This window comes from Acomys minous (genome assembly GCF_964271855.1).
Source record: "Acomys minous genome assembly, chromosome: 5".
Lineage (NCBI taxonomy): Eukaryota > Metazoa > Chordata > Mammalia > Rodentia > Muridae > Acomys > Acomys minous.
The window spans coordinates 35246927-35265432 of record NC_140494.1 but is presented as its reverse complement, the minus strand read 5'-3'; positions in this window follow the sequence as shown (position 1 = coordinate 35265432).

Here is an 18506-nt window from a genome sequence, read left to right as displayed (position 1 = left end):
AAGGAAAGCTAAAGCTAAGAAGAGGAACCTGGGAATTGAAATCTAGGTGGTGATGGAAAGAGAAAGTTCCAGGAGGTACAAACATGCAAGCTAATATAACACGTGTGCTTATGAGGACGGGATAGTGTGAGTCTGGTCTTTGGCTCAGTGTGCTTGACTTTAGGGTCTGTGAACCCTTCTGTGAGATGAATGGAGCACACAGCCACTCCTGCACCAAGAATTCTCTAAAACTGCAGGTACTGTGTAGGAGAAGAAATGACATATGCAGCCTAGAACCCAGCATAATAATCACGTAGTGCATGGATGGATACAAGCAGATGCCATAACAATGCTGCCCCAAGCTCTAGAGTCTGCTCATTGAACCCTAGCTTTGGACCAGGAAGACGGTCTTATATCCTTCTAATGGACATACAGCCCCAAACCTGGGCATTTCCTTATTATTCAGTGCTTGCATATTTTTCTAAATAATCAAGAAATTTTATTTTTAGTGTATATTTTCCTATTTTTTTCTCAATATACAACAGTTTTGGGGATGCTGGAAGGATTTCCTAGACAAGATGGCATGTATACGGGTGGGTGGTCCCAGTGGTGGCCTTTTACCCTGTCTCCATTGTGGAGTGTAGTTTGCAGCTGGTCTCCAGGTCTTCTCTCCAGCTACATTTTGGAAAGAGATGGAAGCATTTTATAAGTGCCTCCCATCTTTTAGGGATGGCTGGCTCTGCGTATGTAGTGACGCATCCAGCCTTCCATGTGTTATAGAAATCTGGTTCAGTAAATATAATGATCACCTCATTGTATATATGATTGCCTGGGTATGTGTACATAATGATTACTTGGTACTATATATGTAGCTATAACCTGGTTGCGTACATGTAGTGATGCATCCATCCGGCCTCCTGAAGATTAGCACTTTGGCTGGGGAAAGGAGTAACAGCTGGAAAGAGCACTGGTCCATAATCATTCAAGCAATTTCTGCAGTCCTGTCTCGGAAGGGTTTTCAACAGTAAACTGTTTCTAACACAAACACACTTACCTGGGGAGGTCTGTCCATACTCTGACCTCATAATAAACTGTCCACGAGACTCTCAGAAGTAGAAGGAGGCTGCTCTCCTGCAGTGGGCACCACAGAGACATCAGGTGTGCCTGCCACCCAAGCCTTCCTACCCTCAGGTATCATATCCATAAATTCAAGCAACCACAGATGGCAAATATTTGGGGGAAATTGTATGTGGTTTAGATATACAGGCTTTTCTTTCTCATCATTATTTCCTAAACAATGCAACATGACATTACATCAGGTATTTTAAGTAGCCCAGGGTAGGTTTTAGGCATTTAAATCAATTACGGTGGTATTTGACATCAGAGCTTGGGCACCCTCAAACTTCAAAATCCACATGGGGTCCTGGAACTGACAGTCCATGGACAAAGTTGATGATTACAGAATAATGTCTTTCTCTTTTAACCTCAAATTGATATATTTTTATTTCCCATTCCTCTGCTATATACTTGTGATGAAAGCAGAAGTGAAGATGAAAAAAATGAAATAGTTTTGATTTTTCCCTTCATTTTACACTAATACAGTTCATAATTCTAATAGGTAAGTTTTCTCTTAAACCTGCTTTTGCCCCCCAAGAAATAGCAGTGAAACACATTTTTCAGGAAAATAAATTTCTAGAATGCTAAAATTACTACACATTAAACCATAGGAAAATATATTAAGCAAATACTCAGGAGCACCTGGCTTACAACCAGAGAGCATGAAAATTAAACCTTTAGGCCTGAAATTTAACATAACTTAGAAGTTCGGCAACAGAGTTAGACTGACAGTGTTTTCCTCCAGCCCAGTTTTACAGAAACTCCTCTAAGCTTTGAATTAAGAAAGGGAGGGAAAATGCCCTCAAAAGAAATACAGAACTGGAACGTAGTAGCCAATTTCCAGGAAAGATTCTCTGCTGGGCTGTGTGCATTTGGTGCCTCTTCTTCAAAACCAGCTCTGCTGGGAGGGACTCCTCCATCTTCCATAGTCAGCTCATTGGAAAGCATCCTGCAGGGTGAGGTGGCCGAGAAGGCACAGCTGTGCTGGGACCGAAGCATCAGCCACTTCCCAGCTCTGCATAGCATTAGAATTTCATGCTCAGGAATTCTCTCTAGAATGGACAGCACTGGGAGAAACTGCATCCCTCTCAGGAACACTCTTCTCGGTCAGGTTAAAGGCAGCACAGAAGTAGAAGATGCATTGACTCGGACTGAGAAACCTACTGTGGACTGAACCACGGCTAGCACTGAGTCCCAGTCCTTCTCTCATGGTGTGTGTGTGTGTGTGTGTGTGTGTGTGTGTGTGTGTGTGTGTGCATATGTGCTGGATGCAGGTGTATGTGTGTTTTCAAGTGAGCATGGAGAAGCCAAAAGTAAACAGTGACTATCTTCTTCCATCACTGGCCACCTTACTGTTTGAGACAAGGGTCTTGCAATGAACACACTGCTCATCATTTTAAGTAGCCTGGCTGCCCACCAAGCCCCAAGGATCATCCTGCCTCTGCCTCTTCAACACTGGAAATACAGGAGTGCATCACCTCATCTAACTTTCCCATGAGGGAACTGGGGATTTGAACTCATAGCCTCAGCCATGGGGAGCATGTCCTTTATCTGTAACACCCCCCCTTGCAGCTCCATGTTCCGGCCTCTACTAAAAAAAAGCACCTTGTCATTGCTTTGCAATGACAAATTCCATTTTACTTTTATAACAGTTTTACAGGGCTTAGAAGGGGTGGCTTTTCTGATCAAATGTGTGTGTGAAAGACAATAGTGATATTTTCAGCAGTGGGAAGCGTGTGAAAGAATGTGCCCGTCTGAGCAATCTACTCCCTCTTGAGACATCATCATGCCTCTTTTATGAGATGACTACATTCCACCTAGAGCAGGTTCCTAAGGCGGAAAAAATGTCACTTATGGGAAATACAGTGAGATCTCATGAAGTTAAATCTACCCACACGTCCAGAAGAAACTGCAGAAAAGAAGTTGAAGGACATCTTCACAAAAGGGTTGAAACTGGTTAGAAATTTGACTACACTTTTCTATCTCTGATGTGCACATTAGTTACTGGCCACAGTCCTGGCTTGTAACTATCAAGTTTTTGTTGATAAATCAGTAGATCTTGTCTGCTTTTAAAAAATCCACTTCCTTGCTAGATTTTATCCCTGAGGTGTGCACTTGCCTGTCAGGTCTGCTTCCCCGGCACCGATGTATAACTTCAGATGCAAAGTCCAGGTACCAAGTCTCGTGGCCCAGTACAGATTCCTTGATGCTCCAGTATACCCATGGGAGGTGTGAAATACCTTAAATAAAAACAGACATGACATTAAAGTCTGTGAACTTCACAGCTTAGCAACAGACAAGACGATCTGTGGAGGCCCTCTCATGGTCATAGGGCAGGTCCACGCTAGCCCTAAAAGGCTCAAAGTGCAGAATCTGGAAATGGAATATGCACAGTATCATTTCAGTGCCTTCATAAAGTTGATCAGCTTTAAGTCTATTGTGAATCAGGGATGGCCATACTCAACCCAGTGTTGAGTCAAGCCATGCAGTGGTCTGGGGTCACTTCTCCATCACTTCATATTTCTGTGGAAGCTGCATGTGGCTTCCTGTTGCACAAGGCTGTGGCTGGTGTGGTTCTAAGTAGGGATAGTATCCTGAGACAAACAGGGCGTGACACTGATGACTGCTGAGTTTCCCACAATGCTTCCAGATTGTCCACCCTGTCCTCTTTCCTGGCTTCTCATCCAACTCCCACCCCACACACCCCAGACAAGACCAATCACTTCATAGCCCCTGTGAATGGTGACACATAAGAAACCCTCACATTCACTTGAAATTTAAAAATGGTGCTTTTTTTTTTATGTGATCATTAAAGCTCCTACATGGACGTGTGGTCGCGTTGCCCGTTGCTGAGTTGACCAAGTCCCTCGCCCAGTGACAACTGAAGCTTCTTGGGGTTACTGTGTGGTATTCAGGGTAGGTCTTATTAAGCCATGGGGACTGTGTGGACACCAGGGTTTCAGGCAGAGACATGTTCCTGTTTCCTCACACCACAGTCACACAATCATGCCCAACAGCGCTTGTGACAACCCGTGTTTGCAACTTCCTGGGAACCTATTTCCAAGCACCATTCTCTTTGTGATAATGTTCATTCATTGGGTGGCAAAATATACTTTGGGCCATGAACTTTGAGCCTATGGCTCAATAGGAAACCTAGAAAATATTAGTCTATAGTGATGGTGATTTAATCACTTTTGATTATACTAACTCACATTTCAGATTCAGTTAAAAGAGCAAAGGGCTCCAAATGATGCATGTAAACATTAATTACACTCTGCCTCTTTGCTTTGAAAATGAAAATTCAGTTAAGAAAGGCATGTTCAAATAAGTACTGTCATATACAATATCAAGGCATGTTCACCTCTGAGTAAAAGACCTCTCTCAATTAGCTGAAATTGTTGCTCCTTGCTACCTCTCTTTTTACATTTAGTGACATTTTTTTTCAATGTCGCACGTTATAAACTAAAAGAATTTTTAAGGGGTGGAAAAAGCCCGTGATGGGGTATGGACTTGGTTACACCCACTTGTGACTGAGGCAGTAGATAATTATTCAGGCCCTCTCAACGCTCTCTCCTGTTTGCTGTATAATTGGGGCTCTCTATTAGAAACGAGGCAGTAAAGTTACCCTGAAGAATGGCCAAGCTTGTGTGCCAGAACCCTGGGCTCTTAGGACTGAGTTTTGTTGGATTGTTATTATAACATGTGCTACATTAACTCACTCACCTTTAAAAAGGTTTTTTTTTCCTTCTATTTGGAGGTTGCCCAAACATTTTTAAGTTGTTTCCTCATTTTTACTGATTATAGGAAAACCTCAATCATGTCCCCAAACTCACATTTGAATGATAATAAAAAATCATATTTTACTGCTACAGTGTTGGCAGGAGGTTAAAATATCACTTTGAAAAGCACTTACTCACTTATTTTTATTTTTCAGAAATCATCAAGCAACCTGGCTAAACTGAGACATGTGGTAAGTTTTAACTTCAATTTGTTTTATTTGAAAAAAAAATAGCTCACTTTGGGTCTTCAAGAATGCAGCTTAAGTAAGTCCATAAAAATAAACACAAGGCAAGCACTATGGGATTTTTAAGATCCATGAAAATCCTTAAAGGCAAAACCAAAACAAAACGAAAGTCCAAGCCTACTGCTCCTCAGCCTCCTCTAAAACCCCAAGGATGATGAGTCCAAGAGACAATCTACATGGACTTGTCCTCCCCTTCATAGCTAGAGAGGCTCACACCATGGAGCAGAGCCAGGGTCTACTGTATTCCACAGGTGACAATAGACATCAGGATGTTGGGCAAGGCTAGAACCTGGCGTTGTGTGACTTATCCTGAGGAGTTGCAGAGAAATGTCTATTTACTGAAAATATGGCAGGAGTAACAGGCAAAGAAAGGATTCCATCCAAGTACATCTTGCCAAACCAAAGAGTTTATTAGGGATTATTTGCTGGAGAGTGGGAGACAATAACAGTTACAGCACTCAAAATCCTACCCCAACTGTGTGATGACTTCATGAAGTCTGCATAGCCAGCATCACATGCCCACCCAATCTTCCATCTTATGTATTCCAGTACCAAGTCCACATTCAGCAGAGGCAAAGAGAACAGCTCAAGTATGAGGCGGCTGTCTGAGGATATCTTTTCCCTTCTAGGAGAATATGCTAATTGCCCTATCACTGTAGACCTAGCTGCCACTGTACTATACTGTTCATTCTGTCACCATGACTATAGGTCAAAGTATTGTGAGATCACCATCACAGCCTTTGCTCTATTATGGCGACAGTCACTGTACACTCTATGACATAGTTGCACCATAACCCAGTGGTACCTAGCCCTCCTGGACCTGCTCATCTATATAAGCATAGCCATGCAATACATAACTCCAATGCTGTGTGATTAAGAAGAAGCAAGGGTTTGAAGATCTTGGAAATTAGGAAATAGTCATGGGAACTTAAGAGAAGGATCTGTCTTTTCCCTGGCTACCCATGCAGCCTAGAGAACATCCTCTGTAAGCCTGTATATAAAAAAACTAAACATAAACAGATATTGACTTGAAAACAGGATGACACTACGATATTTTATTTTTAAGATGCCACTCACAAAGTTTGGAAACTTTCCATCAATAGTTGCTAATCCTCTTTATCCCTCATCTCTCCCACATCCCAAGTAGTCACACCCACTCCTAATGGTTAGAATTTTTACCTCTATAGCTCCTCAACCACATCCTTCACCTCCTCCACACCCCAAATGGTCATATACAATCTGATGCTCACAACCCCTACATAGCTGGTCTTAAATCACTGTGTCTCTCTCCTCTTCCATATCACAAGTGGTAGCGTACACCCATGACCATCAATTCCCCACACATTTGTCATCTTAAGTTACAGAACATTTACTGTAGGACTCTTGAATGTGTCACCATTTGGCTATCTTCTTGCTGGGCTAAAGTTTTCTGGGAATGTGTCCCCTGAGTAAGACAATTCTGAGGCTTGATGCCAGAAAGGAGGCATCTGCAACAGAGTTTAGTGAAAAAGCAAAAAGGAAGTTTGAAACATGACAGTCCCTCTGGTAAAGTCCATAGATTATGCAGGGGACTTCAGTAGGATGAGGCAGGAGTAATTTGCAGCCTGTGTGACATGTGACACGAGTACCTTGCAGCTTTCACTCTCGCCATACTGGTACAAGAAAGATTTTATCACATGCAGCTTCCCATCCTGCACCAGCAGCAGTGCAGGAGGCTTCCACCCCCGGACCTGGCTACTTTCCTTCTAATCACTTTACTCTTGACTCTTTGACATATCCTTGGGTTCTTACTCAGCATTTGTGAGTCCCATTCACTGCCAAGAGTGAGGTAGGAGTCAATGTCACTTGGTACTTAGAATTTGCTACCAGGAGGAATCCATGATACCCAGTATGCAGTACTAAGAATTCAGAATCCACCCACTTTCATGGATCAGTGACCACATAATAATCACAACACAGGCTCCATCACTACCCTGAGGGATCAGTGGTCACGCAGTACTCAGCATGCAGGATGCAGGTTACTCAGCACTCAAGAGTTCTATGAGGCTCGTGCCACTGAGGCATAAAGTCCTTGTTTGAGTCAACTCCATGGCTACACTCTCCAGAATTAGGCCTCAGTTAGAGACAACCTAGAGGCCACTGTTGCCTGAACATTTAAAAAAGATGCTCATGTGGAATTAAGCTTCACAAATACCAGAGAATGGACACTGCATGAACAGAGTGACAGGATTGCATTGCTTCCGACTCTCTGCTTATATGACCTAAACTTAATGTAAGTGGCATGAACTTCTGCAAAGATAACTGTCCCCATTGGAATTTAGGGACCTGTCATGGTGAGGAATTATGCAATTAGCTCAGAAAGCCACTTAGCATAGCATCTTCTTCTGTTTATTTTAGTCTTAAAAACAATTGTTCAAGTCATTTAGTCTTTACTCCTACACTAGGACTGCTACAGTAACACCATGGTAACCCCATGAAAGAAACTAGTGTGGCTTGTTAATAGCCACTCTAAAATCTAATGAACGCCTCACTGTCATCACTCACAGATAAGGAAAACACACCTTTACCAAAACGCACTGTTATTGCTCACCCTCATTCCCATTTTGGCAAGTGCAGCACAAAATAGCCTTGCCCACTCTATGATGCAATTCTAGCCTTGTCTGTGAGCTGTAGGAATCCACAAGCGTGACAAGGGCATGTCCACATAGTCCTCATGGTGTCATTGTACGGTGTGAAGTAAAATGAGCAGCCATATGAAAAAAATGGCAGAGGATACTTTCTATAATGTACATGCTCACAACGTAGCTGTCCCCAGGACAGCAAGGCATAGTTTGTGCAGGCTTACTTACAGCAGGAGAAATAGATTTCTTTCTGGGTCAGGATTCAGCATGTGCGTGTGGTGACCCTGAATGTCCAGGAGGTATTGACCAGCCTTTGGGATTTCATTGGGCATAAGCCAGAGTATGGTTCTGTCACCTTAAATGCCTTTTTTCATACTTGTCTGGGGTAGAATCAGCGCTCCACATGTGCTCTCTACCTAGTTCTACGGCCCCCAACTTAAGAACTTTGTGTCCAGTTGGAGCTCTCAGATGTGAACATGAGGGCATTTCAGCGGGCACCACGCATGAGGGACTGCGCAAGTCCATCTCCAGCATTGCTCCTAAGGAAACCAGGCTGGTGTAGGACCAAGACTGAGGAAAAGGCAGAGGGAGAAAGAGCAACTGGGAGAAAACGTGGAACCTCAACCTGCTTTGTGTGGCTCAAACATTTTAACCTAAAATAGTGTGTGTGAGAGAGAGGATAGTTCGTCATTCCTCCATTCAGACTAGAAGTCTGATTTTTGGAAATTATTCTCACTCTGGGGCTCACAAAATGTAAATTAAGGCAAGCTGTACCAAGTGGAATCAGAGTGGAGAGGGCATGCCGGTCTGTGGAACGTCCACATAAAACTTATAATGTTAGCATGACTTCTTTCACCTCAGGTGAATTCATAAATGAAACTTTTTTTTTCTTTTTTAAAGCTACAAATTCATTAGTATATCCTTGGGAATGACTGATTCAATTCAAAGGATTTTTTAATAATTCTGGTAACTCTAATCTGAACCATTATTTCTCTAATTTCTTAATATGAATCCAGAAATATTGGTGACCTAATAAGCTTTACGGCACAGCACACAACCTTCTTTATGGAGCTCACACATTATGTAATATGCTATAAAGCAGGCTGAATGTTGTAAAACTCATTATTTTTTTCTCTTAGTTAAAGTGCCTGATAGCCAAAATTTTAAGTGGAAAGCTATTAAAGTTCCAGAAACCCCAACTTTACATGTTTTTTCAAATGTTCTATTCTGCTCTCTGAGCGCCTGGAGTGGGTCTCTGATGCTTGGGTGTGTAGAAGGTTTTTACCTGCCCTTGTAGAGTGAGGTGCCATGGATGCTGTGAACTCTCCATTTTTGCATCTGCATCTTTTCTTCCAATTTTTCTAAGAAACCATAAATTGGAATAGACAAGGTTTTTGTTTTGTTTTTAAATGGAGAATTAACTTTAAAGTGAAGGTAAAGTATGAGCAATTAGACCTCTCTTTTGACAGATTTCAGATCAGTCTGAGGTTCAACCTCAGTCGGCCAGCTCCAGAAGGCCTCAGAGTGGGTGGGCTCTTGGGAAGGACCGTCCAGCTGCTGTTGTTAGCTGCTCTCTCTCTCTCTCTCTCTCTCTCTCTCTCTCTCTCTCTCTCTCTCTCTCTCTCTCTCTCTCTCTCTCTCTCAGCCAGGACTCGGCTGACGGAACTTCTTCCATAGCCATGAGAATTGGAACAAAGCAAGTTGTCTTTGACCTGATAATGTCTCTGCCATGCTCCTGGAAGAGCTAGGACAAATGAGTAAGACTCAGTGAAGGTAAATCCAGAGGATGGAAAGTGCTGGACTCTATTCTAGGCATGCTTGGGAGGCAACTGAGGCCCACCCCTCCTCCATGGCATGGAGTCCTTCAGGCACCTGTCCGTCCTTTCTCTTTTCTTCCTTCTTGACTTCTCTCATTCTCTTACCCATTGCTTCTACAAGGATATTTCACTTCCCACTTCACTCTAACATTCACTCAGAACACATCAATTAGGTGTGTAATTGGCACCCCTTCTACTTGTCTGCTTTGAGAGCACAGAAAAGTCCTCAGAACAGAAGCAGTTTCTGAGGCGGGACTTCCTGTCTGCAGACCCGCTCATGCACAAGAAGAAGCACTGCAGAGCACGTGTTCCCACCCCCAGCATCAGAATCCACTGGCATCTTGCCGGTAATCACATGACATCTGTGTTCACGTTGTTTAGGACAATGATTCTACCCATGTGACAGATCGTGACACGACACGGTACTCATTTCCCTATTTTCATCACTTTAGTCTTCCTGCAGATCATAACAGGGTTCCCAGAACAAAGACATTTTCCACAACACTCACAAACCAGTGGAGAAGTGCGACTGAATGCTAGCCAATCGACCTGGGGTACTGTCATGGTTGGAGTTCTGCATCCATCTTGTGTGATGAAGGCTCCTCAGGGTGGAGATCAGGCCACTTACTGAGTAAGAGACTAGACTGATGTTGGACTAAGAGCCTCCAGACTTCTCAAATTGGAAGGAGGAAAAGCCCCTGTTATGTTCACACCTTAATTTAGTTTTACCACTATTATACTCACTCAATCACAACCCTAACCTGTACAGTGGCCAGAGATTTTTTTTAAAAATCACCTCTTTTTATTCACTCCATTCATTAAAACATAATGAGAGAAAAGATGAGCTCCATAGCAAATTGCCTGGCATGGGCCAGGACACCCTGACATGTCAGTTAAGGAGCGTATTGGATCCTGCCAAAAACATGTCAATTCAATAAAAAGAATCAAAATCATTACTTGACTGACTCAGGAGGTGATCAGTCTGAACAGGCCTGTTACACACAATTTAAATAATAAGTGTCTATTAGCGCCCACTTACAGAGCTCCGAAAAAAAAAATGCTAACTCTGGGCAAGTGGTAGGCTAGGATCTCATAGAAAAACACAGAAATGAAGGGATTGGATCCATGGGATGAGGTCTTCAAAGGATTCCCTGCCCTTGCTGAAGTCCAAGTCCCTCCTGTAATTACTATCATGGCTGCAACAAAAGAGTGATAGTGTCAGAAACACACACCGGGCACATTCACTCGCTCTTATCCTGGGGTTGATCCCTGTGCAAGGAGAAGACATGCTCGAGGCACCATAGCTGCTCTGCTGTGTCCCGAACGAAGGCTCTTCTCACTCACTGGCCAGTGGCCTTTCTTTGCCTTTTCTTTCCGAGCATAAATGAAAGGATTCATGGTCAGGCCAGTATCTGAGAGGCAGGACCCTGAGGGTTAACCAGCCTGTCAATTGCTCTCCTTCAGCATTCACAATGTTTAAGTGTGAAGCAGTGGCCGCAGGGTGAAGTGCCAGGGACCCTGGCTCTCCATGTACACAGGAGATCAACTTCCCCGGCATGTGTAACAGGACGGGAACAGGCTTAGAGTGCTGGCCTTCTCTGGAATCTGGCATGAAGAGTGTTTGCTGTGCCTGGGCGTGGAGGAAGCTTTCTGTGCCCCGTGCCAGTGTGGACTCTGAAAGAATGATCATGCACAGTGTTGAGAGGGTTTCTCCCAGACTTTTCTGATGCCAAGGAGGTTCCTGTTCTCTGGCTTTGTGGGTAAGAACACTGCCAAGTTACGTAGAAACCCCTGTGGGCTGGACGAACCTGTGGAAACCGTTATAGACGGAACATGCTGTGAAACTGTGGATGAGGCGTATGTACTGTAAGCATCATTCACAGTCACCGCTCAGGGCAAGGCTTCCATATTAACAGGAGAACCTGCACTGTGCAAGCTTCCTTTGCACACCAGGACACCGTGGCCTTGCCTAACAGTCATTTCTTCCTTACCTCTGACCTCACAGGCTCTCACGAGGTTCCTTGTCATTTCTGGATGGTTATTTCACCCACACAGATGCAAATTTGCTTACACAGCTGCATAGTATTCCAAGGATGAAAATAACATGTAGTGTTTATATGCCTTCTGTGGTGGGTGAGGTGAGAGCATGTAGCTCCAGGCTGGTACCTGTGCTGCAGACCTGTGACTGCTCTGAACACGAGCTTTAGAAAAAGCGTGTGCACAGACTGAGCTTTTGAATAGGATAGCTTAGCCATATATGTTTCTATACAGCATCAATATTTTCCAAAGTGGCTATACCAGTTTGGGGTTACACCTGGTAATTTGTAGGCACATTTCCAGGCAGGTTGTGTGACACAAACACTGCTTATTTGTGTAGTGGCACACCACCCTACGGTATACTACACTACCATCTTATGGTACACTGCCCAGAGACCTCTGAGACACTGTTCTCTATCTGTTGGTTACCATACTGCTCTACGGCTGCCTGTGAGCTGCAGTTAGCTAAGTCTCTCACTCATTTTGAATCAGGCATTCTTTGTTTTTCTGCTGCGAGAAAAGAGCTATGTGAAACCTTTGTCAAGTCTTCTGAGTCTCATGACACTCAATGAGAAGAAGTGTCTACTTTTGCTTTCCTCTTCTAGCTATTAAAAAAAAAGGTGTCAATGTGTTCTATTCTCTCCAAACAGAGCAGTCATTATTCCTGTGACTTGTGTAAAATATATTGAGATATGGTTCAGAAAAGCCTTGAAGTTGAACAAGCATTCTCTAAATCTAAAGTCTGGTCTTGCCTCTGACTTCCTTAGTCCTCAGCCACTGGTTCTGACTCTGCATCTGTGTCTGTAAACACCCTTTTACCTTCATTGGATGCCCTGTCCTGTTGACTTGCTCTGAGATTGGCTGGTTTTCCTTCCTACCTTCATTGGTTGCCCTGTCCTGATAAGAGGTTCTGAGATCTGCTGCTTTTCCTTCTTAACGCGATCTAGAATAGTCTCAGTGTGTAAGAGGTGAGACGTGTTATTCCTGCAGGAGGTACTGGAATCGGGATGCTCTGTTTCCTTGCAGACCTTCTTCGGGTTAAGCAAAGGCATATTTGTCTCTTGAGAAAATTTTATCATAGACGCTTAAAAATGAGTGTATGGTAAGACAAACGTAATGTTTGTTTAAATTTTTGCACACTCTTAGCAGGTCCAAGAACCTGGGGGATTATTTTTTTTTAAATAACTTCTCTGAGGTTAAAATAGAAAGGCACTTTTACAACCATGAAAAATAAGGTTCCCTGACTACTAAGAAACATGATTAAACCCCCCTGCAGCTTCCATAAAACACCCTATTTAGCTAGTCTTTGCATTTTGAATACAGTCATTCTTTAGTGGCATAATTTGTTTGTGGAAAATATATTTTTGCTTTATATTGTGTTTTATATATTGTTTTTTTAAAATAGACCTTTAATTGCATGAATTCTTGTACAAATTGGCCAGGGCTTCTGCATGTAGCTATTTCCTATTTTTTTGTTGCCCAGAATCTGTGAATAAAGATGAAATTTTTATTATAAGTAAGCCTTGGAACACATGCATTTATTTTTTTAATCACGCATCTATTAATCTATGTAGAAGGGGCCAGAGATATGGCTCAGTAGTTAAGAGTGTCAATTCCTCTTGTACATACATGTTCTTTGGTTCCCAGAATCCAGGTTGGATAGTTCACAACAGCTTTCACACTAGATCCAAGGTATCCAACACCCTCTTCTGGCCTCTGTGGTCCTTGCACTCACATGCACACTCCCATGGAGACACACACACTTACACATAATAGAAATAATATGCACCAGAAACAACAATTCATGTATGTGATGATGATGCTATGTCAACATGGCTGGAGATGCTGCAACCCCCTGCTCTTTCTTGAGACTCCTGCAGGCTGGAGAGAGAAGCAGCCTCCCAGTGTTGACATGTCTTAAGTTGAACACCCATGAGGCTTCTGGAAGCTTCGCCAAAAGTCACATGCTGACCATGTGAAGATACTACCACCACTCAGCGTTTGACGAACACACCTGGGAGGGTGCAATGACAAGTTTATTGTTTCATTCAGTTCCTCAGATTTTTAAATAACAATTTTATTTTTCATTATGAAATAAAAATAAGCATGTTTACTTGTAATTCTGCAAGACAACCTCTCTCTAGTGGGGCTATGGCCCACAGTGCCTATCACACTTCAGGGCCAGAGATACATCCCCGTGTGAACAGCAAGTTTCAAAAGAAGAACACTCCGCTAAGTACTTCCTGCTGCCCACAGGAAACTGTGAGGAAGTGGCTGGTCCCTGGCAACAGTACAAATGTAGGTCTCTCCAGTTAAAACCTCTTTTGGCCAGTGCTATTCTGTGGGAAAGTGAGGAAAAGGCCAATGTATACCCATGGCCTGAAGGGCAGCAGGGAAGCGCGCGCGCGCACACACACACACACACACACACACACACACACACACACACACACACACACACGTTTGCAAGCACCACTGCATTGACCTGCCTTGCTCAAAATTGACAGATTGGGGTGGTAGCATCATCCCCTCTGGCTTTGGGCTCAGCGACTGGCGAGCTTCTAATACAAGCTTACCGCTTACCTACAGTATAGCACTGGCCAAGAGAGTTTTTAGCAGGAGAGATCTACATTTGGTTTCTACAGTAGCCAGGGAGGGGCCACCTCTCCACAGCTTCCTGTAGGGAGCAGGAAGTACTTAGTGGAGACACATTTCATAGCTCTTAGGACAGCTTCTCCTGTCTGCCTTTCCTTCCAGCCTGTGAGAACCTGTTTTCCGTCTGGAAGCCAAACGGAGCTCAGCTGTAGGGTAGGAAAGTCCGGGATCCTGGCTTCTTCGGAAAGTGGCAAACAGGACGTTTTTTGCTTTATCTCAGCGACTGCTTGGCCTAGCAAACGCTCCTAAATGAACTCCCAGCATGCGCTCAGGGAGGAGGCACGCCTTCATCAGGGCCGCCATTTGCGTGGGTTGGCCTGTAGGGGGTGCAAGCACTCCACTGCGGCCCCGAGGACGGCTGCGTGCAGGGTCAGACCCCACGCTGAATAGGCCTTTATCACGGAACAGAGCCGGCTTTCTAAGGATCCAGCCTTTAAGAAAGGGATCAAATCAGCATGCGTTTTGACAGTGTAAGCTGCAGTCTTCAGCTCAAAGCCCTGAGCGAGAGCTCGGAGAAGGAGGGGAGCCCTTCCTCAACTGTGAAATACCGCCAGAATCCCCCAGCGCTGAAATCTTCAGGATCATTCCAGTGGATTCCGAGAGCCATGCACACACAAGCCGGCTGCTTTGTGCAAGTGGAGGAAACACAGCAAGAGGCTGCATCTGTGGAAGAGAGCGGCTTCAAGGCTCTGGGAACACAGGACTGCCCTGTTTTTCCTCGGGTCTGGGAGAGGGGCTGCGTTTTTCTGAGTCTCTATTTAAAATGACTAAGCCTGTTCTTTATGGTGGAACCCTCAGTAGGCCCACTGTTAATCTCCTTCCTAGCAAGCCAGCTCCGGGAGCCAGAAGGCCATTTAGAGGCCACACCCTGGTCTCCACAGAGTTCTCCCAGGAGCCTGGGAGTCTACAAGGGCAGAGTTCAGGTCCACCTACTGCAGGTGGTCAGTGATGCATGGCTGATACCCGCATAAGAGGCCACTGGCCTGTGGGACACCTCTTGCTCCTTTGGAACGTCCCTTCGGACGCCTTTACTCAGCACATTTGAAGAGCACGTGCTTGAGTAAGAGCACTTAAGAAAATGAAGGAAGGCTTTATCTGCTCTTGTCTCAAATAACCAGGCAGAGGGGATTATGGTTAGAGAGGAGGGAACAAAAGAAGGAAAATCATTTGTGGTGACAGAAATGGGAACTTAAGCAAAGGCTCTTAACTTATGCTTCTATCAGATCCTCAAATTAGCTGTATTGTTCAGAAAGAAAGAAAGGGGGAAAAAAAAGACCACCATTTAAGAACTGCCATTCCACACAGAAGGCTTGAGGGAGGGTTGCCCAGTCCAAGACAGTGTGTGTCTTTGAGGCTGGTGCTTGAGGGTGAAGGGTAATAGTGTAATAGTGTGTCCATGTGTTGCCGCCCACTCCCACCCTCCCAGTCCCTATGTCCTTCCTCCATCCCTGTTCCCCTTCCTGCCACCCCCCCCCCCCACACACACACATACACTAGAGAGGTGTGCTGGAAAGCTATTTTGGCGCTGGGAGATTTTCATAGAGATCTGCAAATTTTTATTTTCAGATATTTCCAGGGGACAGTAAGACACATAAAGCCTACTGTTAATACAGGTTCTTCCTAAGTGTGTAAGATCACCTAAATGCTTTGGAAATTAATATATATATATATATATATATATATATATATATATATACACACACACATACATATATACACGCACACACACATATATATTAAAGTAAAGCAAAGAAATTGGAAAATATTATTTTTAGGTCTCCTGGCTCCCCCCTTTTTTCTTTCCACTTACTGTAATCTTGCCACTCGTTTTTCACAGACAGATGATAACAGAAGGACAGGCCTCAAGGCTCTGCGTGTTCACAGGAGCTTCTGAGCTCTGATGGATACAGGCAGGGCTCTTAACCACATGTCCACCCTCATAGGAAAATGACCCCGGTGTCCAGCCACAGACTGACACAGAGAGCCCACACCCCAACCTGGGAACTTACTTTTTATTTCTCATAATCTACGGAGCATTGATCCTCTGGGGACTCCGTACATCATACTGACATTCTTTTCTCAACCTAATGGTTTGTTTTATTATCTGAGAAGTGTCTCCTCCGGTGAACTGTTATTTTAACCCCACTGTGACCATAGAGCTGCATTCCGTCCACCCAAGCGGCTCTCCCATCCATCAGGGCTGGGCTCGCTTCGGCCTCCAGAAGCCCAGAGGCAAAACTTCAGGGGTCAGTGATTCAGGGTGGACAGTGGGAGCACACTCGCCCCTGGGAATGACACATATGTACCTTCCTGACAGCTCTTTCCAATCCCACTTCTTCCCAACCCAATGTCTAAATGCATTTCTGTCCCCTTTGAACCCTCAGTGACCTTGAATAACATGCAAACATCTACATTGGATTCTCGTGATTGCTGAAACAAACTTTTAGATATTCTAAACAGCAGTACATCTCTTGATTTGTTCTCATTCTTTTTTGTTGGCTTTATGTTTTCATACTTATTTATTTCTTTTATTATTTTACTTATTTATCTTGGGAAACCCAAGGGCCCAGGAGTTTGTTCCCTTAGCATCTCAGGACGGAGCCTGTCAATCCCTGAGGAGGAGGTGTGACTAAGCTCTATTTTTTCCCCCTGAATTTGCTTTCAAGCATGAATCATCCTGATCAATATTTTAGCTAATCTCATAAGAAGAATGTCAACTAAACAAGAGAGAGAGAGAGAGAGAGAGAGAGAGAGAGAGAGAGAGAGAGAGAATTTGAATAAAAATATCAGAGAAACAGAATTTCCGACTCTCTCTCCATTGGTTTTCCCCTTTGGTAGAGCCCACGTGCTCGGCACACTGGCATGGACAAGATGAAGTGTGCCATCGGTCACCATGGTTCACTACCAATCATCTGGGAGCTTGGGATTCCAGATGTATCCTTCAGTTACTGGCGCTGCTAAGCTCCTAAAGGAATAGTTCACAAAGGTTTGCAAATATTTCCCTGTGTGTTGCAAATATTCACAGCTAGTTTGCAGAAATGGCTTGCAGTTAGTCTGGATCACTAGGCACAGAACCAGGAGGCAGAGAAAGCAGGCAGGGGACGTGGAGATGACAGTGTCTCACCTTACGCCTCCATGCCCTCTGGTCCTAGCTCTTTCAGCAGGATCTGCACAGAATTGGGCCTGTCAACAATTCATCATGGACAGGGGTGGAGACCATGAGGCCCTCCTCTCCTCCCTCAGCAGCTTTCAGAAAGAAATGGCTTCTGGGGGAGGGTGCCTTCCTATTCCTTCAGTGGGGTGACTACACACACACACACACACACACACACACACACACACACACACACACCCATGCTGGAACAGGAGATCCTCACTAACCTCGGGAAGTCATTATGAAAGATGCTGAAACAGGAGAGGCTTGTTTGTTAAAAAGCGAGGATTCTGCAGGAATGGGAGGAGGCAAGAGAAAGCAGAGGGTTGAATGCAACCAGAAGACACTGAACTAATCGAATTAGCTGCTTTTCTATTGTTGTGATAAAACAAGATGGCCAAGGATGTTTATGGAAGAAGGGTTTATTGGATCTGATGGTTCTGAGGGTGAGAGGCTACCATGGCAGAGTGAAGGTGTGGTGGCAGAAGGAAGCTGAGAACTCATGCTGAATTGTGACCAGGAAGGAGAGAGAGAGAGAGAGAGAGAGAGAGAGAGAGAGAGAGAGAGAGAGAGAGAGAGAGAGAAGGGAAGGCAGGAGTCTTTGAAACCTCAAAGCCTCCTCCAACAAGGCCCCATCTCTTAAGCCTCCCCAAACAGCAGCACACCCAACAGTCAAATGCCTGAGACTACCACAGGCATCTCTCACTTAAACTGTAGCATTAGTATAAAACCACTTAGATAAGTTAAAATAGAGAGTAAAAGATAGCGAAGGAAGAAAAGAGATGATGATAATCGGGGTTTCCCACAGCTTTGGAAACAGACTGAGGAGAACAAAGTGAGCTGGCCCTCTCCCTGTGATTGTCCTTAGTCCTAACATCCTGGATGAGGAGGTGCATCGCTACTGCGTTTTTTTTTTTTTTCATTTTTTTCCCCAATAAGAAATATACAGGTATGTTGCCAGCTTATCAAAGAAACAAGTGGAAAGCCCCCGAACTTGTTGATAAGTGTGAGTGCTTGATGAAAGTGGACAGGTATGACAGCTTGCCCACAGCTGATGACAGGACTCAGCTAAGGAGCTTTAACTTTGCCCTGATGTGTGTTTG